The 24781-nt window shown below is 42.3% G+C and overlaps 1 protein-coding gene across 14 annotated transcripts in view; it reads right to left on the reverse strand.

The window, feature by feature from the left end:
- The window catches only part of LOC114582583 (poly(rC)-binding protein 3-like), a 237211-nt gene that overhangs the window by 53885 nt on the left and 158545 nt on the right, over window positions 1-24781 (reverse strand). For 2 of the 14 annotated variants that reach the window (XM_028703718.2, XM_077917655.1), the window contains exon 1: window positions 18994-19355. The exons of 3 other annotated variants lie outside the window; for them this stretch is intronic. The gene's annotated coding sequence lies outside the window, so the exon portion shown is untranslated. Of the gene's footprint in view, window positions 1-18603; window positions 18947-18966; window positions 19357-24781 lie in introns of those variants that run through there. 9 more of the 14 variants (XM_077917659.1, XM_077917661.1, XM_028703721.2 and 6 more) reach the window with 7 other exon arrangements.

Below are 24781 nucleotides of genomic sequence, written 5' to 3' on the forward strand. Positions count from 1 at the left end.
AGAAACAGAAGAGAACAAAAATAAAATGTTCTTACGAAGAGTTTTGACCTTACAGAATTTAGTGGGACTTACTCTGAATTCTCATTCTTGTCCTTATTTATTAAATGTATATACCACCAGGGCTTTTTTCAGCTGGAACTCACCAGAACTCAGTTCAGGCACCTCTCAAGTGGGGGCCATTGCCATTCTAGGAGAACAAGGGAGTTCTCTTATGTTCTTCGTTTCTTCCCATGGGTGGGTCTTGCTGACTTAAACCTCCTGGCTCTTCAAGAGGCTGCTATTCTCCAGGTGAAGAACTGGGTGGGGGAGGATGTTAGTGTTCAGCTCCCAGCCAGCAATAGTCCTATCACTGCTACCAGCTTCCTCTCCATTATCATGAGCAAAGGCACTGAATGAGTGGCACTTCCAAAGGGAATTTTCTCAAAGGCTGGTTGTTTGGTATGTTACATGAAGGACAGCAAAGGCAAATGGGATAGTATATATTTTTACCACTTGCTCCTCATATTTCTCTCTTGTCTCCCAGTGTCATAGAAGTTATTAGTCCAAATCTCGTTATTAGGATTGTGGAGACGTCTGCATTCCCAAGGATTATCTACAGTCAAGTAGCTTTTAGGAAATGATGGTGTAAGAGTCCTTCCATTAACACTACTAATCCAATACATGTGTTGGCAATGGATAATTCTGCATATTTAGATAATGAGACGCTCAACCTAATATGAAAGTTCAATATGCGACACTTATTTGTTTTTATATCTTCAGTTTAGAAATGTATCTTTTCTAGCTAATTCTCCACTTCTCCCTCATTGTTAGCAAACAGATAGCCTTGCCTTGGCCTAATCACTAAATCAAATTATTCTCATAGCTACTCAGGCCTTTCATGATGACATGATGGAGAGTCCCTGAGTGAATTAGTTCTTGAAGGTACATTTCCTTCTCCCTTGCTAGTGGTGTCCATAAAAAGGATTCCGTTGCTTATTTTAGTTTATCAGAATAGATTTCAACAAGGGCTGCTGAAAAACACACACCCTCAGATGCTATGATGCTATATAAAAAAAACTAACTGCCGCATGCTATATAAATGAAATATTTATGTGGATGGAACAAGACAAACATTGCTTCCACTACTAACAGCAACTTGTGTTATTCCACCTTTTATCTCCATAATATTTCAAAGTAAGTATGTGCCATACAATCCCAGGTCTTTAGAACACAGATACAAAACCTTAATACAGTGGTACCTCGGGTTAAGTACTTAATTCATTCCGGAGGTCCGTTCTTAACCTGAAACTGTTCTTAACCTCAAGCACCACTTTAGCTAATGGGGCCTCCTGCTGCCACCGCCGCGTGATTTCTATTCTCATCCTGAAGCAAAGTTCTTAACCCGAGGTACTATTTCTGGGTTAGCGGAGTCTGTAACCTGAAGCGTATGTAACCTGAAGAGTATGTAACCAGGGGTACCGCAGTACAGTGGTGCCCCGCAAGACGAATGCCTCGCAAGACGAAAAACCCGCTAGACGAAAGGGTTTTCCGTTTTTGAATTGCTTCGCAAGACAAATTTCCCTATGGGCTTGTTTCACAAGACGAAAATGTCTTGCGAGTCTTGCGATTTTTTTTCACTCCCCCCCTTTTTCTAAGCCGCTAATAGCCTTTTAGCCGCTAAGCCGCTAAGCCTTTAATAGCCGCTAAGCCACTAAACCGCTAATAGCTCTAAGCCGCTAATAGGGTTGCTTCGCAAGACGAAAAAACCGCTAGACGAAGAGACTCACAGAACGGATTATTTTCGTCTTGCGAGGCACCACTGTAAAATCATCACTGTTAATATTCTACTGAATCCCACCCACCAATTTCGGAATATTTTCCACTCCCTCTGAAGGAGCCCAGTTATGTCACCCATTGCTTGCAGAGCCGGCAGCCCCTCACCCCCGTTCAAACACCCTCCCTTGTGGAGCGTTCCCTCAGCCTCCTCTCCTTAGCAGTCCTCTGGGCAGCTGCCACCACCACCCCTGGTCTCTGAGCCCCACGCCAAAGAGAGGTGCTCCTTCATGCCGCCCAACAGGGGCTGGGAAGAGGATGCCCCCATTCATCTGGGGAATGTGCAGCCAAGGCTGCTGCAACAAGCACCCACACAAGCCTTGGGGAGGCAGAGATGTGAGAAGGTATCAGAGGAGGGAGGGAAGAAAAGAGGGTCAGAGACCAGGGTTGCCGCAGCACCCCTGGTCATCATTCAGGGTGCCACGGGTGCCATTCAGGGTGCCACGGCACACTGGTTAAAAACCACTGTGATGCTGCATTGAAAAGTGGGCATTGTCTAATAAGGAGTAATGGTCTAATATGGAATAATTCTGCTGAGAAAAAAAGCAGAATTACATTTTCAACTTTGATAAATACAACTGCTGAAAATTAAGTTTACTATCAAATAAAGTTAAGAAATCAGGCTATGTTTCCCTTTTAGTTTTCCTCAAATCAATATTTTCTTTTAAAAGAAAGCACAATAGTGTTCTGAAATAAAATACAGTTTCAAAATCTGTACTGATTGCTCCCATGAAATTTGCAGTCCCAAGCAAATCCCACAACAGTTCTTCCATGGGAAGTTAAATATTTCAGTTTCAGGATTAAAATGCATATGTGAAGCATCTGGGGCCTTGAATTCAAGTGAATGATAAATGAATTATTAAGGGAAAGTAGCACAACTTGTCAAAATGTGAACTGGCCAAGTAGATTTCTGCAGAAATCTGATATACTGAGTGAATCCCATTTGAAATGGAGTCCCCCTTGTGGGATTTCACACCTCTCTAGTGCTCTCCTGAAACGCCCCCCATGATTCTCCCAAGAGGTTTATACTTACATACATTTATGCAGACAGGCAAACCTTTTTTTTACTGAGCAGCTACGCTCATTAGTGAGTTAAAATTATTTATTCAGAGTCATACAATAAAAACTGTTTAGATTTTTTAAAAAACAGAAATACCCGCCCCGCTATTTTGTCTAGCTCACAACATTCAAGTAGCATCCATTGTCACAATTTCCTATTTGTTCCGTCTCCCAAATTATGGTAACCATTCACCAAGCATATCAGTTCAACTCTATAGTTATGCAAACAACACCACTAATTGCTTGGACATAGACATGCTGAAGCAATACAAAACTTTTCTAAAACAAAACAGAGAGTATTTCTTATTGATTGATTTCTAAATATACACATACTGCAATATCATTTTTAAAAATCAGAGTGGTGCACAACAAATATATAAACAATAAAAACCGCATAAAAACAAAATCACAGATCACTAGCTAACTGTAACAAATTTCTTTTTGTTCTTCAATTGCGTGCCTGGTAGTGTAGAAAGGTTTTCAGCAACTATTTAAGAATTACTACTGAAGATGCCTGCTGAATCCTTATTGGAAGAGCATCCCACCAGACTTTGACAATAACACTGAAGGTTTTCTTTTCTTCTGATATTTAATAAGCCTTACCAACCAAAGGCATCCCTATACACAGGCGCCAAGTTCCGCGCAATAAGGTACCTGCACCCCACTTTAAGCCCACACATATTTTGGGTGGGATATCCCTCTTCATATAACCAACATGTTTAACTCTAATTAATGCATGAATGGCTTAAGACCACAGAGTAAGTATTTTTCCAGGTTTCACCGTATGCGCATGCGCAGAAGAGGCCCCTCTAGTTGCGGAAACCTCGGGATCCGCCGGAGCTCCAGAATGGATCCCACCCGCAACTGGAGGTACCACTGTACATAACCCCCAGAATATTGCATTCTAGAAGTGGGTAAATAGCTTCTGCAAAATGTCCAAAGTTTATTATTCTTCATCATCTTTATGGAGTTTTTTAACTTCACCAGATATGAATTTGGAAGATGATTCTTGATTTTATTAAAACTGGGAATGGGGACATTTGGGAAGATGACATCGTGTTTCCAATTCTTGAGAAGGCAATTAACTTAAGTGAATATACATCTATGAGGAGACACTGTATTTCTCCCCAATCTGAGGTAACTTCCACAAATATGGGGAAATTAATTATAACAGATTTAAAAACCACAGCTGGCACAAGAAGGGATGTTGATACAAATCTAAGGTGATCTGCAACATACATATGTTTGTGAGAGAGATTTTTTATATTTAACTATCACGATTAATTCATAGGAAATAAAACATACAGAGCAATAAGCAGGGAAGGGACATTATGATAAGTGCTTTAAGGTTAACAATGCAGAAGAAAGGAGGGAAAATATTTGCAGTCTCTGAAGAGGACAGGAGATGAATCATTTGCCTGAAGCCAAAGGATGACAAGGAATAAAAAGATTAGGCATAAAAAGGTTGAAAGAAGCTTTCAGGCAGCTAAGTCATGTGGGCGCCTGCAACAGCAGCTTGTATTCAAGAGCAATAAGAAGCCAAGGCCCCATGCACCGCTCAGACTTCACTGTAGCCTTCAGTGCCTTTCCAAACATGGATGCCGATTAATATGCAAAGTGTGCTTTCTCGGGATTTGCAGGGACTAGGCTCAGAGGGATCTCCTCCTATCTTTGGCCTATGGCAGGCCTGCACAACTTCTTGTCCACCCAGCCAAATGTGGCCTAGAACCCAACAGGGCTCCACAAAGAGAGCAGCTGCACCACACTGTGACTTGCAGTGAGCTTATGATTTACATGAATGCATAAGTTTATATTTGTCTCTGGTTCAGGAGTGGTTGGTGGGAAGGGCCAGCAGTGTGTACCTGGCCTCCCAACACCAGCATCTCTGCAGCTTACTGGGAGGTAGAGGAGTGAGGTGGTGGGGAGGTGAGCACAGTGTAGACACTGGTGCTGGGAGGCCAGATGGGTGCTTCTGCCACTCACTGTAGCTGCTTCTGCCTCTGTTGAATTGCATGTTGTTAGTTTTGTCCCAGTCTTCCATCCTGTCAAGGTCATTTTGAATTTTAGTCCTGTCTTCTGAGGTCTTTCTCTCTCAGTTTTGTGTCACTTGCGCATCTGATAATCTGATCCTGCATCTACATAATTAATAAAAATGCTGAAGAATATTGAGGGCCCCCCATTCAAAAGGTCTGTCTGTTCTGATGGGGATCCACTGATTGCCACTTTTTGGCCTTGTTTGCCAACTGGTTGTGACCTCACCTGATGCCAGTACTGTACTACCATCCAGCCTGCATTTAACTGGCTTGCCAACCAAAATAACATGGAGGCCTTTGTCAAACGTTTTTCTAAAATCAATATAAATTATGTTACAGTGTTGCCAAAATTCACTAACCTTGTAACACATTCATTGAAAAAAGATTCATATGACAGGATTTATTTTTGACACGACTATTTTAACTCCTAATCACCGCATTGCTACAAAATTGCCGACAAATAGACTCTTACAATCTGTTCTGGAATCAAAGCCAGTTTGCAGTTTCCTTCCCCTCCCCCTTTTGAAGACTGGGACAACATCTGCCTGTCTCCAGTCTTATGGACCTGTATCCTTGGAGCTTGCTGATGTGCTCTCAGAACCTCTGTCTATCATCACTGAGAAATCCTGCCAATTCATCAAATTTGCCAGAATTAAGCTATGCTAAATCTATTACTCGAAAGCTAATTAGGCCTTTCACATACATACATAAATAATAAAAACAACAATATAGCTGCATGGTTTGCAATTTTAAAATAATGACGTACAACCTAATATACCTTGTAGAAAGAAGAGGATAGAGAAGAAAAATGAAAGTAAGCAAGTTCAGATGCCAATTCTTACAATATCTATAATAGCTAGGTGGGATTATCATCAAGGGAGACAGTTGGAGGAGGGGGAACCAGTGGAGTGGACCTTCCTCCTGTTGTCTTCTCTCTGTCACTGTCAGGGACTGGGCAGAGGAGGAATGGTGGAGACCGCCTCCCCATCCCGACCCTTCCAGGGAGGAGGAAGAGGAAGACAGTATAGATCTACAACAGGGGTTTGAGGGAGGTTGCAGCTCAGAGGCAGATGAGGGGAAAGTTGGGAAATCATGGGAGAGCCAGAGCAACACCCAGCTGACGCGTTGTCATTAGAAAGCATTCCAGACCCTCCATCTCCCAGAACCCGGTGAGACTTAAAAGTAGGAGAGCAAAGAGCTCAAAGACAGAGGGCACGTAGCAGCACCCGTAGAGGAGAGGATGATGACAAATGAGGAAGTAGGAGAGAAGCGGGTGGAGATTCACTCGGGACAACGCCACTGTCCAAGAGGCTGGGTTCTTTGTAAGATGGAAATTAAAAAGCACTTTTTCCTTGTCTTTATACTTTCCTGGACAACCAGCTGGGAGCCGCTGACAGCACCCTGACAATCACGTGGAACGGCAGCTAAGTGGTTCTTAGTCCACCATTCTGGGTTGTTGCCTGTGTAGATGCGATTTTAAAGCTTCACTGTGAAACTGTGTATAGTGGAGCTGTGCATGAACATGATCACAATTTGGAGACTGTTAACAACCGCATGTGTATATTGATAATCCCAGACAATTTTTTTTAATGTCTCAAAGCTCTGAGAAACTCTGGCAAATGTGGTCTTCTAAATATTTGTCAGGAATCACTGATACCTGAGACATGCAAAGATGCCTATTTTCAGGCACCCATGTAATTAATCTCAAATAGTCAGTGTTTGCCAAATTTTGGATAGCCATTGTAACATGAATACAAAGTCCTGGTCAGGATATTTTACATCACATGCCCCTGTTCTTACTGAGAGACTGAGTAATTAATAAAAGGCAGGCTTGTCTCCATAATGAAAAAGAGCAGACTGCCACAGACTACTGTGAATCTACTCAAGTACAGTGACATGAAAGCTGTCCTTTCAACATGATCTATAATGACACTTTTCTTTATTGCTCCAGCTTGAATGCTCATACCAAAGAGAATTATCAAAGAAAAGCCCATATCGTCATACAATTTACTGTTGCAGTAGTCTTTTGCATTAGTTGCCCTAAAAATGGTCAAAGACAGACTTAGCCCAGCTTCCTTTGGCAAAGCATTTTTAGACATATTCTTCATGTATCTGTTCAGACATTTTAGCAGTTAAATACAAATACATATGAATCAAACATGCCACCAAACTGCTGCTAACTTTTGTTGCAAGGCGTGAACAGGATGCAACAACCCCTGACTTACCTACACATCTTTTATATTTTAAACTTTGATAATGTATAAAAACATATGTTTACTCAAGTGACAGGAGATATTTGCCTGGAGAGGAGGCTCCAGTATTACAAGCAATAATGAACAGTAGTTCCACATGGCAACACAGGACACAGGAACTTCATTATTTTCTTCTTTGACTGCTTGTTCCTTGGGAAAAGAGAAATAGTGGCTCCAAGTGATAAAAGTCATAAGGTCCTAAAGTTTCTGAAAGCTTATGCAAATGTAAGCAATTGTACAATAACAGGAGATGAAAGGTACTTTTTAAGGCCCTTGAAAGAGCAGGAAATGGAGAATTCAAGAAAGTCAGTTGTGATTTTATTTTTAATATTCAGAAAGCGCATACAAGGAATATTAATTGCTGGCATGCTTTGCAAGAATGTGAACAATTAGCCTGAAACTTGACAAAGGGCTTATTTCTGTCCTCAAAGTTCTTTGCAGTCAGGATAGTATTAAGCTAGTAGCTCATTAAATTGCCAACATAAGAAACTATATTAAAACTGCATTTAAACCATGAATAGTTTCGGTGAGAATAGTTACTGTCCAAAATGAAAGTTCAATGGAGTTGAGCTTCAGAGAAGGACTATTACACATGTGCTCAAACATGACTTTCTGCCAAATACCTGTAAATGCTGTGTGTGCAAGTGGAAAGAGTGCTGAACCTTTTCAGAGCCTGCCACAACTTGACCAAGAGAAAAATGGCCAGCTGAGTGGAGCCATGGTAGCAAATACCTCCTATCCACTCCCCCCCCCCCCCAAACTTGCAATCAACTCTCCTTCTTTCAATAGGTTTGGTGGCAACCCAGTTTTGAAGACGTGGGTCTGCTTCTGTGACGTTTAGCTTCACCTTTGGATCAGGACTGAAATCTGTGCAATTAATTCAGGCAAAAGAGGATTAGGGGATGGTCTAGTTTTTATGCAAAGCAATCTAAACGTATTATTATTTAGAAAGCTGTATAATCGGAATCATGCTAGCAAAAGTAGGAAATGCATTTCATTTGGCATCAAATTATCATGTCTAATTTCATCAAAAGGTATGATTGGCTAGTACCTCCTGATTCTCATAGGGAGAATCATATTTAAATGCATTTTTGATGATGCTCTCAGTTACATATATACAGCCAGGATACAGGGGGCATTTTATTAGTAACCAAAGGAAATTCTATTCTGGCTACTTTATTATTTATCTCCCCTCTCCGTGTATGGTTAGGGGCTTTTAGCTGTATTGACTTTTAGTATCCATTGGAGACAGAATATTTGCAGCCCCTTCTCTGCTGGCGGAGGGAAGAGACAGAAGGCCATAAGTTAAATCAAAATTCCATTTTCATAATGGCTTCATTGCGTGGCTCCTGAGGGAATTCTGATTGCATTAGGAAAGTCTCCTATATATGGGTGGATTGTCATTCCCCCTGAACTCACTAAAAGCCCATCCATCTGTGAATGCAATAAAGGGCAACAAAATGAAGAACCTGCACATGCCACTCTGTGCAAAAGCCGTCCAGTCCCCAACCACTTCTAAAATTATTTTGATGATCAGGTATTTCCAAGGTATCTCCCATTTCAAAAAAGCTGTTGCCTATTGACTTTGACACAGACAGCCTCAAGAATCTAAGTAAAAACTATTTCAGACTGGCATTTAATTTCCACGGTGATGTTTTAAGTTGATGAATTCAGTCGATATAGCTGAATTTTATGCTGTGTGTGTGTGTGTGTGTGTTTCAGTTTTAAGGGGGGTTGTATTAAATTTCTATTTCTGAAATTTATCTTGAATTATTTTATCACCACTGGCTGAAAGCAATAAAAGATTACTGAAATGTATTTGTATAAGGATGAACATACAACCCAGGGTAGGTTAGGAGATGCTTAGAGCACTTAGGTGCTTTAAATGAGTTCAAGTCTTCAGGCCAGGGCCAGATGAATTACATCCCAGTGTGCTGATGACTGCAATCTCTGAGACTTCTTGGAAAATGGGTGAGGTGTCAGAAGACTGGCGACAGGCAAATGTTATTTCTATCTTTAAAGGGGGCGCACAGGCAGACATAGGAAACTATAGACTGGTTGGCTTGATGCTGATACCAGGCAAATTTCTAGAATAGAATGAGGAGCAATATTTTTAGAATATAATGTATTGTTTAGTAGCAGCCTGCATGGCTTTATGAAGCATAAATCATGCCAAGCGAACCTTAATTCGTTTTCTTTCTTTCTTTTTGCAATTTGTTATCATTTTCTTTACTAAACTGTTTTGAAAATACAAATTAAATATAAATCAAACAATAGGTAAATTATTAACATAACAGGCTTAAGGCAGCTCAACAACTATACAAGCTGATAGACTCAATACTTTCTTTCTCCATTACATTTTCTTTACAGGGTTTTCTTTGCAAGATTTTTCGTTACAAGGTTCTGAGATGAAGAGATAACTCAAAAGGTATAGGAAGCAGGGGGCAGGCATTATCCTCTACACTTGTCCAGTCCATAAACGCTTCCCATATGTTCTCAAATGGGTCTTTTATCTTTTGTCCCCTGGTTGCCCTTAGTTATTGTGTCAATTGTGCTAAAAGAGCACATTGCCATTTTTTTTTATACCACTGGTCAATATTTGTTTTGCAGTGTCTTTAATCCTGAGCTACCACTGCATGTGCAGCCGAGAGTAAGAGCTAACCCACAGTTCCCTTTGTCCTGTGCCTAGGTGGCATGGGTCTGAGCAGTCCTGTCTAGGCTTGGGTCCAAGAGGTTTGGCCTTTACGCTGCCACTCCGCCCCCCCCCCCCCGAAAACTCACTCTTTAGCACTAAATTGGAATAAACGGCAATTGAGCACTAAACCTCTGGTTTTCCCAGGGGAAAGTGGCAGCAGGGGTGTAAGACCCGGGGCGGCAGGGGCGGGGCGATCCACCCACAGGGGGCGGGATCCGCCCAAGGGGGTGGTGCGGCGATCTGCCCACGGAGTCTGCATGGCGGACACAAGCTCCACGCTGCTGTTTAGGACAGTGTGGGGTCCCAAGCCACCCCATCAGTCCCAGGAGAGACATGTGGCTCGGGTGCGCTGCAGGCCAGGCCCCGCTGTAAGTGTCCCCCCATGGCGTGCCATTTTGTCACCCCCCTCGGGGATGACACCCAGGGCAAACCGCACCCCCCCCCGCGCACCCCCTTCCTATGCCCCTGAGTGGCAGGGCAAATGGAGGTGTGGATGAACCCCGAATCGCTCAGCCACTCTTTATAATTAAGATTTAGATTCCTAACCAAGAACATATTTAGCAAAACCAAAGTTGAAGATAGATCTTAATTCCCTTTTTTACACAGTTGTTAGTTTTGCAAATCATGGGAATGCTGTAGATGTGTGTCTTTTGATCTCAGCAAAGGTTTTGAGATGAAACAAAATTTCCCATGATTTCCTTGTTGGCAAGATGATAAAAAGTGGGCTGAATGATGCTACTGTTTGGTGGAGCTGCAGCTAGTCTAGCAGTCATACTCAAGCACTCATGAATGGCTCTGAATCAACTTGAAGGGAGGTACTAAGATCCCAGGCACTGTGCTGTTAATCATTTCCATAAATAACTTGGATCAAGGAGCAAAGGGGATGCTTATCAAACTTGCAGGTGGCACAATGATGGGAAGTGTAGTTAATGCCACAGAAGACAAAATCAAGATTCAAGTGATTTTGTCGGGCTGGAGTGCTGGGCTGAAACCAACAAGGTAAAATTCAATAAAGATAAATGTAAAGTCCTGCAGTTAGGTACAAAGAATGAAAGGCACAAGTATAGGATGGAGGTGACTTAGCTTGGCAGTAGGACATGTGAAAAGCATCTAGAATGTTTTGCTAAGCATGAGTCAGCAATGTGATGCTGCTGCTGAAAAAGCAAGTGCAGTCTTATTTATTTAATTCTTTAATTATTTAAAAACCCTCCCAAGGCAGATGCCATCATCTAAGTTTGTAATATAAAATCAAAACAAGTTTAAAATAATAAAAAGTGTATTTTAATAAAAAAATTAAAAATAATAAAAATATTGGTACCCTCCAAAAAACTAACAACAATATTCACAAGCTCAGTAATAATACTAAAATCAAATACATAATGATAAGCTACAGTAGCACCAAATATACAGCAACAAAAGAAAAATCCCATTCAAGAGACAACAGAGGCTACATGAACATCTGCAGTGACGGCTTTATAAAGAGAAGAATGCATAAAAAGGAATCATTCCACTCTATTCTGTCCAGTACTGGGCAGTACATCTTAAGTGGGCCAATGTCAAATCTCACAAAGAAGGGTTGAAAGAGTTCACAGAATTGTAGGGGAAGGGACCCCATCTAGTCCAACTTCAATGCAGGAATCTCAACTAAAGCATCCATGACACACCATCCAACCTCTGCTTATAAACCTCCAGAGAAGGCGAGTCCACCACCTTCTGAGGGAGTCTGAAGGTATAGCCAAGAGAAGATTAAAATAAGGCCTTCAAATATCTGAAGGGCTCTAATGCAGATGGAGAATTCCTAATGCTAAGAGTTATTCCACAGTGGTGTCTTTGCATCCTGCACTGCAAATTCATCCTGCACTTAGTGGGAGGTAGACTTGATGACCAAGGTCCCTTCCAACTTTGTGATTCTATTATTCATTGTCATGAAACAAACTAAGGCTTAGAACTTTAATTGCTATAAATGCAAGAAAGTTAGACCTTCCAAAGAAAGATTCATTTAGGAGACACCTGTCAAGTGCCTTTTGAGGGAGTGGGACCAAAAAGCAAGATTAAATTACCTGAATGGGAAATAATCACATGTGGTTTAAAATACAGTAGTGAGAATTGCTCCGCCACAGAGGCCCCATGAATCCATACTTCCTAGTGGCAAGCCTGGAGTTGCTTCAAGTTGTTACTTAACATCATCTGACAGGCACATCCAGCATTTTTAAAACTGAACTCCTCCACCACACCCAATGTGAATTCCTTTTGTGTCATGGAAACAACTGAACAACACAAGCAGGACACTATACCTGTATGATACATGTGTTTGACACGTTCACACTTTACATCCTTAGGTGTATACGGTACTGTACAAAGGAGGATACAGATTTTCACATAAGAAAAAACATATGCAAATGTTATGCCACATTTTGCAGATTGGTCAGAAGGTTTACTCAACATACAAAGTACTGGGCCCAGAAAATCGTGTTGGCATCACTGCCCAGAAAAAAAATGAGCTGTGGCTGAGTGTCCTGATTGCCCTGAATCTTCCAATATTCAGGTTCACTGGAATGATCTAAGTTCTAGCATTTCTCTACACAATCCACTAAACAACTTTATGAACTCTGGGCCTTCTGGTACCAAATGTAAGTGGGATATGATGGAGTATTATGGCCTTTTGAGGCAAGGCAACCAGAACTGTACCCGGTATTCCAAGTGTGGTCCCAACCATAAAGGTGTTATGCTATTGGCAGTTTTAACTTCTATTCCTAAGATGTGATTCATCTTTTTCACAGGTGTCACAGGTGTCACCATGGCCTTATCTGGATACCAGCACTGAGGAAAACCTCAGTGATTCTGCACCACTACACAGAGGCCTATGAACCAGAGATTTGTGCATTCTGGGATATCAGCCAGTTTAGAACAATAGAAGTGTAGGGTTGGAAAGGACCACAATGATCATCTAGTCCAACCCCACTGCAATGCAGAAAACTTTTGCCCAATGTGGAGCTTGAACAAATCAGAATCAAACCAATCATTTGATGTCCTGATTTGTTAACTAGATAGTTAGAATAAAACACAGTTCCCTGAGTTTGTGCATAATGCAGAAATGCTGTTTAGTCAGAAGTGGATGTAGGTGCTTTCGCGCTTCCCCTCCAATGTATGAAAGAGGAAAGAGGAAGTGTGTGAGTCGAAGGGACTGTGTGTCTATGATCATCTAATTGTGTGCCAAGGCCTAGCAGACAAGGCAGCAGCATATAGATTTTGGGTTTGAACAGGCTACAACTTTACTGGTTACAGATGTGAAAGTTTGGCATAGGGATAGGTGAAGCCCTTTATTTAACCCCAGCCCGTCTGCTGGGAGTGAATCCAAGGGTAAACCACATCCGGAGTGTTGGGATTGTTATAATGGGGGGAGGGGCACAATGACCTACATCAAATAGGTTTATCCCTGAGGGGTCCCTGTTGGATGAGTGCTATGACCCAAGAACCCACCTGTGTGTCGGACAGAAGCAATTCCTCACAGATCCCTTTAATGGGCTACTCTTAACCCAGAAGGGGCAGACAGAGGCTATATCCTCCCCTCCAGACAAAACTAAGGCTTACCCAATGCCTAACCTCACAAAGTTGTGTTGACTGCTATAAGGTAGGTGAAAACCAAGTGGCTGGTACCAATTTATCAAGTGGAAAAATTTCTGCCCAGCCCCAAATATGGCAGCTGACAATGTCTATAGCAAGGTATTAGCATGAAGGAAGCAGCATATGAAAAAAAAAGGGTGGGAGATCTGATTATAGACCAAGGAGGAGTGCTGAGCCAGCCTCAATGTATTCCCCTGGAGGTGGACACAAGGGACACCCACTGGCTGGTTGGGTTCGCCCCCTGGACCCAAGCCTGCTTGCCATTGGGCAATCTGTGGGCAGGCCTCCAGTCCTCCCCAGCCAGCCACTGGATCGCCAATGTAGGATGTGGCCAGGCCGCAATGCTGCCTGACCATTAAAAGTAAGTGGATTTGTGGTTTAGAGCAGGGGTAGGCAACCTAAGGCCCGTGGGCTGGATGCGGCCCAATCGCCTTCTCAATCCAGTCCACGGACGGTTCAGGAATCAGTGTGTTTTTACATGAGTAGAATGTGTCCTTTTATTTAAAATGCAGCTTTGGGTTATTTGTCGGGCAAAGGAATGTGTTCATTATTTTTTTCCTTCAAAATATAGTCCGGCCCACCACATGGTCTGAGGGACGGTGGACCGGCCCATGGCTGAACAAGCTTGCTGACCCCTGGTCTAGAGCCTCCAACACATGCACCAAATCAAAGTCAGCAGGGGTCATAATTTTGGCTGTGAGGTCATTTCCTCCAAATCATCTCCACCTGCCCCCCACCTGATGTCCTCTACAATGTATTGGGTAAGGGGCAGGTAACCAGGTGGTTGCAAGGAAACAATGTGAAGCTTAAAATGAGCTTGCCAATGTTCCTCTGCAAGTGTGGCTTGCTAGAATTGGCTGCCCTGAGGAGTTTCCCCAAGGGGGCACATAGTCAGTGCTGATTCAGGCTGAAAGAAAGGCTCTTTGAAGCTGCACAGTTCCATAGTTTAATGTAGAGCTTTTCAAACTTTTCATGTTGGTGACACACTTTTTAGACATGCATCAATTCGCAACTCAGTAATTCAGTTTTACTAGCAAACCAGAGGTTAAACTAACCCCTTTCCCCCTTCCTGGGAGGAGCGCAAGGAGTGTTTGCATGACACACCTACACACTGCAGCTGACGCGCTAGCATATCATGATACACAGTTCGGAAAGCTCTGGTATAATGCATGTACGTACACCCCACCCACCCATCCAAATGGCCCACAGGTCAGAATCTGGCTCACCAGCTGGGAAAAGTTTCCCATCACTGAACAGCCAGGCGCTTGCTGATATGCTCAAACAGACAGAGCACAGAGCTCCCTAGAAACATAGATCACCAGAGAACTCTGGGATAACCAGCCTCATAGAACCAACATGCTTAAGTCTAAATAACACATGAAGGGCTTAATACCACAGAGTAAGTAAGCTGTCCTGCCAGGCTTAACAACCTCCACTTCCCCTCACCTTGGGAGGAACTAGGGAATCAGGCCTATTGTTCTTCCACAGCCTACCTGAGAAGCTCAGTGTTTAAAGAGGTTTGAGCTGGTTACTCCGGTTCTGCATGGCTCTCACAAGCCTCTCTTCAGTTCCTAAACCAATAATTTAGGAAGTTTCACCACTTTGCAACTAAGCCAAGTTTTACTGCCTGTGCAATTTTTTCTGAAGACTGTCTGGAAAAGCAGGTGAAACTGACCACTGGAGAGTTTGTAAGTAAACTATGTTTAACTTACCAAATGTGTGGTCTTTCCCTGTGTTAAGGGAAGAGGAAAACTTGGGAACTCACTTTAAAGGGCACATCTTAAGGATCTCCTTTTCCACATATTTTGCTGCATGTTTTGTTACTTTAAATCTCTGCTGGGTTCCTCTCACCAAAGAGTACCTGCCGCCAATTTCAATCTTGGCATCCAGAAATTATCCTCTTGTTGGTGCAAAAGAAAAATAATATATATAAAATTTGCCTTTTGCACCAACAAGAACTAACTGGGATCATGATGTGAGCAGAGATGTGAAGCTGAAACTACTGTAGCTGAATCTGAAACAATTTGAGGTAGCATCGGCTGTCAATACAGACTGCTCTCCAAAAATAGAGTAAAGTGGAATAGTAACATATTTGCCGGAGGATGTTTTTCACAGGAATTGCATTCTGCTGTCTGTTTATTTGCTTTTCTATTATCTTTAGCAACATAAAAACATGTTTTTAAAAAGCCTTCAGTGTTTAAAAAAAACCCCTAATACTCTGTACTTCTACCTGGATATTTGCTAGACAGTGATACAAAACTTCCGTTGTGTACGTGTGCTGGCATCTTTTACAAAATGAAGTCGCCTTTGTTCAGCTTTTTAAAAATATCCAGTCTTACATAGTCTTACAGGAATAATTACAGCAGGACGGGCCATTCCATCCTTCCCCAGCCCTGCTGCACATGCTTTTAAAAAATACAGGGACAGAACTTCATTAACTAAATGCACTGAATAAACCTTAACATCTCAGCTAAATCTTATCTGCTCTGGATTTGCTGCTTAGCGGTAAAACCCAAGTGACCCATTTTCCCATCTCCTGTTGATTTTATTAATTGATGGCAAACCAGGCAGATTTCCCTTCTCTGAGTTCCTTTTAAAATATTTAGGAAACATCCTTCATTATTGTCATCTTGCTACTGCTCGTGATTGCTCCTTAGCATCTCGCTTATGTGTTGATTCTTTTTTCCCTCTGCTTCAACTAAATTAAAATGTGCTTTTGCCTAAGAAAGCTCAGTTGCAGAGTAATTTATTAAATAGTAGATATCTTGACATTTACAATGCTAATGCATGTTTTAATCTGTTTTTTGAATGTTTTAAATTATAGTTGTTCGTTTTAATTTTATCATTTTATTTTTCTGTAAACCGCTTTGAGGGGTTTTTTAAACAATCAAATGGTGTATAAATTCTATGAAATAAAATAAAGGCCACTGTGGTTTGTGTTTGTGTGCATCAGGGCTCTTTAGCTATGTGCCATGATTAACTTTCCAACTTTTGAAATTTCTTGGCACATGTATTTGTTAAAATTACCACCAGCCTTTTTTTTTTTTTGTAAAGAAAACCAAATGTAGTAGTGAAATGCTGGCTTTTAAAAAAAATTTAAAAGCATCCATAGTGGAAGTTACAATGAGCACAATTTCTGTCTTACATTACTTTGCCAGAGATAGCAGGGATCTTGAGAAGCCCCCACATTCTTGAAACGGTTTCAGTGCACCAGTTTTGCACGGCTCTTCCCACCTTTTCAACTGATAAAGACTCCTTTGTTAGCAAGCATCCTGTTGCGCTCTTTTGCATTCTGATGCATTGGCTGACACCACACACACACACACACACCACTATCCAAAAAAGCTTCTTTTCCACCTGCAAAGCACTCTTAACCACAGAACTAAGCCGCAATGTATCTCCAGCTATCATCACACACCATAATGCAGACCCCACTTTTCTTCCACAAACCTTCAGTAACAAACCAGCTGAAAACCTATTCAACTTCACCGCAGCTGACTATTACTTTGAGGATCTCAGAAAGATTGAAGCTTTCTATAAGCTCCTTCTGCTATTCTTCTAGCTTAGGAAGCGATTTCTCTGTACCTTCGGCATGCTCCAGACCTCTGAAATCCTGTTGTCAAGCACTTTTTGAAGTTGTCAACCCCAGTGTAGTGTATGATACTGCTAATTAGCTTTTACGGGAGATAACAACTCAATTTAATATCCAAGCAAGACTTAATGGTATGATAGCATACCGTTCATCATAAGGAATTTTGACTCATTAAAAAAAAAAATCTGCAGCAGCTAAGTATAAAACAAAGCTAAATCTAAGGACCGGAACCTAAAGTAAATATCACAGCTAAACTTTTATATATATACATATAGTGATCAGATGCTAACAAAAGGAAGGGGGATTATTAGACTGATGGTATAAAAATGGTTGCTAAAAGTGGCATTCACATAATAAGATAGTACGTACCAAGGACACTACTGAGTTTTGTTCTTTAAATATTTGACACAGTGGGATGGGGATGTTGTTTCACTAAAAGCCGAAACATGCATTCTATTGCTTTATTACTGCTATGTTAGAACACGTAGAGCTAAAGACAAATACCAATGCGTTTCTGGAAGAATTGTCACTATAATGAAAATAGTTCACACGCCTCCAACTAATCCTCCTCAAACCCCACAATGTATAAATCCAGACTAAATGATATTTTTGATAATATTTTCGTAATGATATGAGGAAAATGTGTCCTGTCTTTCTGGTACAATTCACCTGCTATGCCCGCTTTAAAACCCTTTCACAAGCCTGTAGCTTGACTCATATTTGCTCATATTTAGGCCCCCTTCTAATTTTGACCGATTTCCTGAACTGTTTTTAAATCAAGGCGATATAAGTCATCAAAAAGGAGAGTTCCTTTTCTTTACTGTGGTTTATGTAGAAAATTATAGCTATTCTGCCCTGATCATCATTAGGCAGAAAATCAAGTATTTTAAATAATATTTACAACATTATGAGGATGAAACAAATAGAGTAAAAACAAAAATCAGAAGTTAATTATAAATTGTTTTTTAAGACATATTTATACTGATCCTGTTAATATTAGATACACAAATAAAGCTACATTGTTTCATTCTAAAAAGCCCAAAGTAAATGAATGCTAATAATATAAAATAGTAAAACAAAATCTGTCTGTAAATATTATGGCAATTTAAATTATATTAGTTTAATATTTGCATTTTGTACAACAACAAAAAACCCCAAAAAACAGTGATGCTTCTTTAGTATTTGTATTGGCTCCTGACAACAAATTCTGATAGACCAGAAGGTTGTTTATTTTTAAACAACTCATAAAAAGACAAAGAAAAAGAGACATTAAGATTATGCCCATTTACCTTCAGAAAGTAAAACTACATGGGCTTGTGGCTTTTCGCATGTCAGCTTTAAGTGCTGATTCTAATGCTATCATATAGTACATGCAAAATTACTTGCATTCAAATTCCATGTTAGGTTACAAAAAGCTTTCTTTCTTTTCTGAATTTCCGTTAAATTTCCAACTGCCTATTAAAGGAAAAAAGGAATTCTAAATAATATGACAGCATTTTAAATCCTCAGATGAGAAATTCAAGCTCGGTTACTCACCTAAGTGAAGCCAACATATTTCAGATGACAACTCCTAATACATATTTTAACACAGCCCGCTTGTTCATAGGATAAGCCCCTTGTGCATAAAAACCAAATTACTCTTCAAGGAACTTGCTAGTTTTAAATCTTTTCAAGCTTTGCTCGCTGTGAGGCTGCTCAGCTGTCAGCAGTGCCAGTAAGCAAGCTGTACACATCACTGACGAAATTCCTAATGGATGTGGGCAAACCAGCAAGCTGCATTTTAGAGACTTAATACTTAAAGGAAATGCATATTTTTAGCTCCAGTTTAAGTCTTGACAACACACTGAAGATTTTGCTGGTGCAGCCCTTGGTTTCTCTGAACAGCTACATCGAACTGACCTGATGAGAGAGTCTTGGAGACTGTACCTCATATGAAATTCTCAGTCAGAGTTTGGGGACAATTTCTTTTCTTTTCTTTGGACTTGTAGCTGAGCGTAGACTCTGTCATTTCTCTTCCAAGAGTGGACAGATGGCCGGTTAGTCCTGAGCCTTGCTGGAATGAGGCAAAAGATTTGCATTCTCTCACCCTCACCCCCCCTCCCTGGTTTAGCCCCCAAGCAGATAAGCCAGAGTCAGGCAGAGTAAGTGCACAGCCCTCCCCCCTCCACCAATCATTTCAATTAGTGCTACATGAGAGGAGCTTCTGCTTAAAATCTGCTTAAAGAAGGGGGCCAGAGGGCAGGGCAATTGCCTTTGCTCTACAATGACAAGAAGCTGCTATAAATATTGCTAAACAAAAGCCCTTGTCAAGGGCCTGGAATGTGTCACATCCTAATGCAATAGAATTGCAAAAGCTCAACATGCACATGGGCTGCAGAGGGATTAAAGGGGCGGGGCGGGGGGGGGCGAGGTCTGAAAAGGAAAAGAGACTCTCCACAAGAGAAGCTGTCACCTTCCCGGAAGTATATCACTCTGGATTATTACACACTAATTAGGGTCCTTTTAAAAGGTTATTGTATACTTGGCTAAAATGAATACATCCCAGCCACTGATACACATAGGCTTAAGTGCAGAGGCGCACCTTCTCTCTGCTCATGGGCGATGAAGGACACCTGAAGGAACTGAGCCCTCTCAAGAGTCACTGTGAAAGCTAATCTGTTGTGTGCGCAAAATCTGAATGAGATTTTTGGGTGTTTTTTAAAAATGTATATTTCATGTATGTGGTTGTCCCTCTCATTCTCTCTCTCCAATCCCTTCTCAGCAAACCCACATTTCCCACAAAGCCTGTGCTTAATCCCCAGTCTGCACCTCCAATCATAACAAAGCCCAAAGCAAGTGTAACAACATTTGTTCACATCCATCCCTAGTTAACCTTGTTGCTCCCACTCCCAGGAGTGGCATTTCACGTTTCCGTAGTGAGAGCAAGATTCCCAGCCAGGTGTAAATGCTCACTCTGTGATATATTAAAGACACCCCTGTGTTTTTACAGCTGAATTTCAAAAGTCTTGTTTTCCTTTATTATTATTATTAATAATAATAATAATAATAATAATAATAGCAATTTCATCACACAGGACAAACATCAAGCACAACTTTGGAATAGCTCTAAAGTGTGCAGGCTGTTTATAACAATAGTCTACCAGTATTCTCCTCCCAATTACTAGAAAGAATGAAAGAAGAAAATTATTCAAATGCGCAAATAAAATAAGGACAGATTATTAAAAGTACAGGAATAACGGATAGTGCTAGAAGCATTCAGGGAACCACCAAAGAAAGAGCAACTACGTATTTTTCGCTCTATAACACGCACCTGACCATAACACGCACATCATTTTTAGAGGAGGAAAACAAAGGAAAAAACATTCTGAATGAAACAGTGGATGTATCATTTTTGTGCTTCATGCTGTGGCCACAGACATGTGATCTGATGGTGAATTTGGGGTGACCCAATGCAAAAATCCTGAGAATCCCTGTGGATCCATGCTTTGTAACCACGTTTTTGCACCATTGCAGCCCCAGGCAACAGTGGGTGTGTGATTTGGGGGGGGGGGGGCAGGCTGTAGCCATGGACATGCTATGTGCTCTGATGGTGAATTTGGGCTGACCCAATGCAAAGATCCTGAGGATCCATGTAGATCCATGCTTTGTAACCACGTTTTTGCACCATTGCAGCCCCAGGCAACAGTGGGTGCGTGATTTGGGGGGGGGGGCAGGCTGTAGCCATGGACATGCTATGTGCTCTGATGGTGAATTTGGGCTGACCCAATGCAAAGATCCTGAGGATCCATGTAGATCCATGCTTTTTAACCACGTTTTTGCACCATTGCAGCCCCAGGCAACAGTGGGTGTGTGATTTTGGGGGGGCAGGCTGTAGCCATGGACATGCTATGTGCTCTGATGGTGAATTTGGGCTGACCCAATGCAAAGATCCTGAGGATCCATGTAGATCCATGCTTTTTAACCACGTTTTTGCACCATTGCAGCCCCAGGCAACAGTGGGTGTGTGATTTTGGGGGGGCAGGCTGTAGCCATGGACATGCTATGTGCTCTGATGGTGAATTTGGGCTGACCCAATGCAAAGATCCTGAGGATCCATGTGGATCCATGTTTTGTAACCACGTTTTTGCACCATTGCAGCCCCAGGCAACAGTGGGTGCGTGATTTTTGGGGGGCAGGCTGTAGCCATGGACATGCTATGTGATCTGATGGTGAATTTGGGAAGACCGAATGCAAAGATCCTGAGGATCCATGTAGATCCATGCTTTTTAACCACGTTTTTGCACCATTGCAGCCCCAGGCAACAGTGGGTGCGTGATTTTGGGGGGGGGGGCAGGCTGTAGCCATGGACATGTTATGTGCTCTGATGGTGAATTTGGGGTGACCCAATGCAAAGATCCTGAGGATCCATGTGGATCCATGCTTTTTAACCACATTTTAAGTGGGGAGGGAAGGAAAAACACAGAACGGACAAGGAGCACGTGAGGGGTGTGCAGAGAAGCAGCTGGCTAAGAATGCAGGAGAGGGATATAACGGGAGGGAGGAAAGGAAGGCAAAAGTTTTCCCTCACCTACCCACCCAAGCCAGCCAGCTCTCTCTCCCTCTCTCTCTCTCTCTCTCCCTCCTGCATGTTTTCAGCAGCACCGGAGCACAGAGAGGAAGGAACGACACTCTGCTTTCCCCTCTGCTTGCCTGGAGGGGAGGGGCTTTCCCTGCTCTTTGTTCCGTTTGAGCAAACACAGCAACGAAACAGAGGAGGGTGGGCAGTAAGACCCTGAGGCAGAATGCAGGAAAGCAGCCGCTTCCTCTTTTCAGGTTTTCCTTCTCCGAGACGCGCGATTTGATTTTTGCCTGATTTTTTTTGCCTCCCCTCGCGCCATTTGGCTCCAGAGACCACACATTCGCTCAATAACATGCACAGACATTTCCCCTTCCTTTTTAGGAGAAAAAATCTGCGTGTTATAGAAGGAAAAATACGGTAGTTAAAGGGAGGGCAAGGACTCAAGGACCCAGAAGGGGACATTTGCAACCAGCCAATAGTCATTCTTCTGCCACTTTCAGACATCCTGAGACCACTCCTTCTTCCAATCATGCATTAGCTAGCTTATTGGCCCAGTCTGTGGTTCCCTTCCTTCCACATGTTTTCGGCCACGGGGGTCAAAGGTCCAGTGTGCAATTGACTGCCTGCACCCATCCCAGAACCTCACCCACATCCTTGAGCTTTATCAGGTTAAACTCATCCATTAACACCTGACCAGACAGCATTCTCCACACCCCTGGGGAACTGACTTACAACAGTAGTGGAGTCCAAGTTCCTAAGTATACAGTCATACCTTGGTTCTCAAACGGAATCCGTTCCGGGAGTCTGTTTGACTCCTGAAACCGTTCGAAAACCAAGGCACAGCTTCCGAAGGGCTGCAGGAGCTTCCTGCACTCAAGCGGAAGCTGCATCAGACGTTCAGCTTCCAAAAAACGTTCAAAAACTGGAACACTTGCTTCTGGGTTTTCAGAGTTTGGAAGCCAAAATATCCGAATGTTCCACCACCTTGAGGTTTTTTTCTACAATTAAGTGGTATATAAATTTTATGAAATAAATTCATTTGGAGTCTTCTTCCACTTGCTGTCTTCCAAGCAGAAAGCAAAAAACAACAACTTGGGATAAATAGGGGAAAGTGCTGTTAAATCAGGCAGGGCCACAAGGGAGGTGGGGAAATCCAACACTACGTTGCCATTTGCATGGCAGCTGTAGAAAATGGTTTCAGCAGTGCACCAGCTCCTAACAAACAGCAACTACAGCAAAGACAGCCAGAGCCAGAAATAAGCCATTGGGTGGAATAAATGGGTGGGTGACCAGGACAGCCCCATTTGGAGGCTTGGGGTGTTGGAACATGCAGGTGTTGGAACTGTTAGGGCAGAACTGTTTTGTTTTCTCCCCAGCAGGACCCAGGGCCCATGAGCCACAGGTGGGGGAGTTTTAAAATTGTGGGCTCATAAAGGCAGAGAGAGTGTGGGCAGAGGTGCCAACTAGAATAATATATGGGGGGCATGTAAGCCCCACTCTGCATAATCAATCACATGACACAGCACAAGCACACCATTTGAATGGCACTGCCCATCAACTTGGGGGGGGATGGCCGCCTCAAATATTTTAGGGGGGGTGAAGAGACCTTGGCCCCTAGGAGTTGGCTCCTGTGGGGTGGTGGCAGAGCTCACTTCCAGGCTTATCCCAACGTTTGTGTCTACTGGTCATTGATTGTAATAAATATATACATACACACACCTGCAATGGCCGTGGCCTCTCACCTGCACCACAGGACACAATTCCAAGCTTCTGAACCCCTCCATTATAAGGAAACGTTGTTGCCCCTTGGAGATGATCTCTGAGCAACAAAAGGTGGGGAAATGCAGACAGGTAACTGCAGCGATGTTTCCTCCTTGCCCTTCTGTGACTTACAGCAGAAAGGTAAAGAAAGGAGGGATCAGGACAAGGCACGAAGCAGGCAAATAGACTGCAATAAGCTAAGCTGACTGACTGGTTGCTTTACGTAGGTGGAAATGAAGCTTCAAATGCCCACTTCAAACAGCCCACCCCTGCTTTTGTACAGTTACCCACAGAGCTGGCCGGCTCATGAGGTGGGGTGAAGCAGCTGCCTTGGGCGGTGGAAACTCAAGAGATGGAAATTCAAGGTGCTGGTGTGCAAATCCCAAACAGCATGGGGCCAGGATACCTAAAACATCATCTCACTGCTCATATACCCAGCCAGTAACTTCACTCTGTCTGATCTGTATGATGCAGGCATCACCAGGTCTTAGCATGGTGGAGCATCCCTTTGGAACTCCATCCTGTTACAACTGATATTCAGAGGCATAATGCCTCCGACAGTGAAGGATGGATACAGCCATCATGGTGGGGAGCCATTGTGAATTTGCCTACCCCTTTAAAGCCACACAAGATGGTGGTCATCACTACCGTGTGTGGAAATGAATTCCACAGCTGAAACTATGTGTATTGGAAGACACAAGATCTACCCACCTTGGAAAAATGGCAGATGAAGTTGATGGACTATATGGAACTGGCGGAAATGACCGGCAGAATCCGAGACCAGGGAGAAGAGTTGGTGGAAGAAGATTGGAATAAATTTAAAGACTATTTACAGAAATACTGCAAAATTAATGAATGTTAGAATGATGTTGGATTAAAGTTAAGTGGTTTTCAGCAGTAATGTTATAAAGATGTGTAAAAATGGATTGGTAACAGGGGATAATCTAAAATTATAATATATTAAGATTAAAGATTAGGATAAAAACAAAGAGGGAAAGGATTTGCTGAACCAACTAATTGAACTGGATACAAAAAAGGGAGGTGTGAGGAGGTCTGGGGAACAAGCAAATGAAAGATAAGACACGGAAAGATTGAATTGTTTTTAACTGTTTTTACTTTGTATTTTTTCTTTTTCTTTTTTCTTTTTGTAACATTTTGAAAACTTTAATAAAAATCTTTTTAAAAAAAAGAAAAAGAAACTATGTGTCGTTTGAAAACGTACTTTCCTAAGGCTTTCCCCTGACTTGTCACTCAGGGCTGTGGGACTGGCAAAGGAAATGATATTCTTTGGGGCTTGCTGGCTTCTCACACCCGGAGTCCTGGGCCTCTGCAGCAAGGCCAGCTGGTGCATCAACAGGCAATGCCCTGGTTCAAGCTCAGGACAGGGCCAGGTTT

This window comes from Podarcis muralis, chromosome 13, assembly GCF_964188315.1.
Source record: "Podarcis muralis chromosome 13, rPodMur119.hap1.1, whole genome shotgun sequence".
NCBI lineage: Eukaryota > Metazoa > Chordata > Lepidosauria > Squamata > Lacertidae > Podarcis > Podarcis muralis.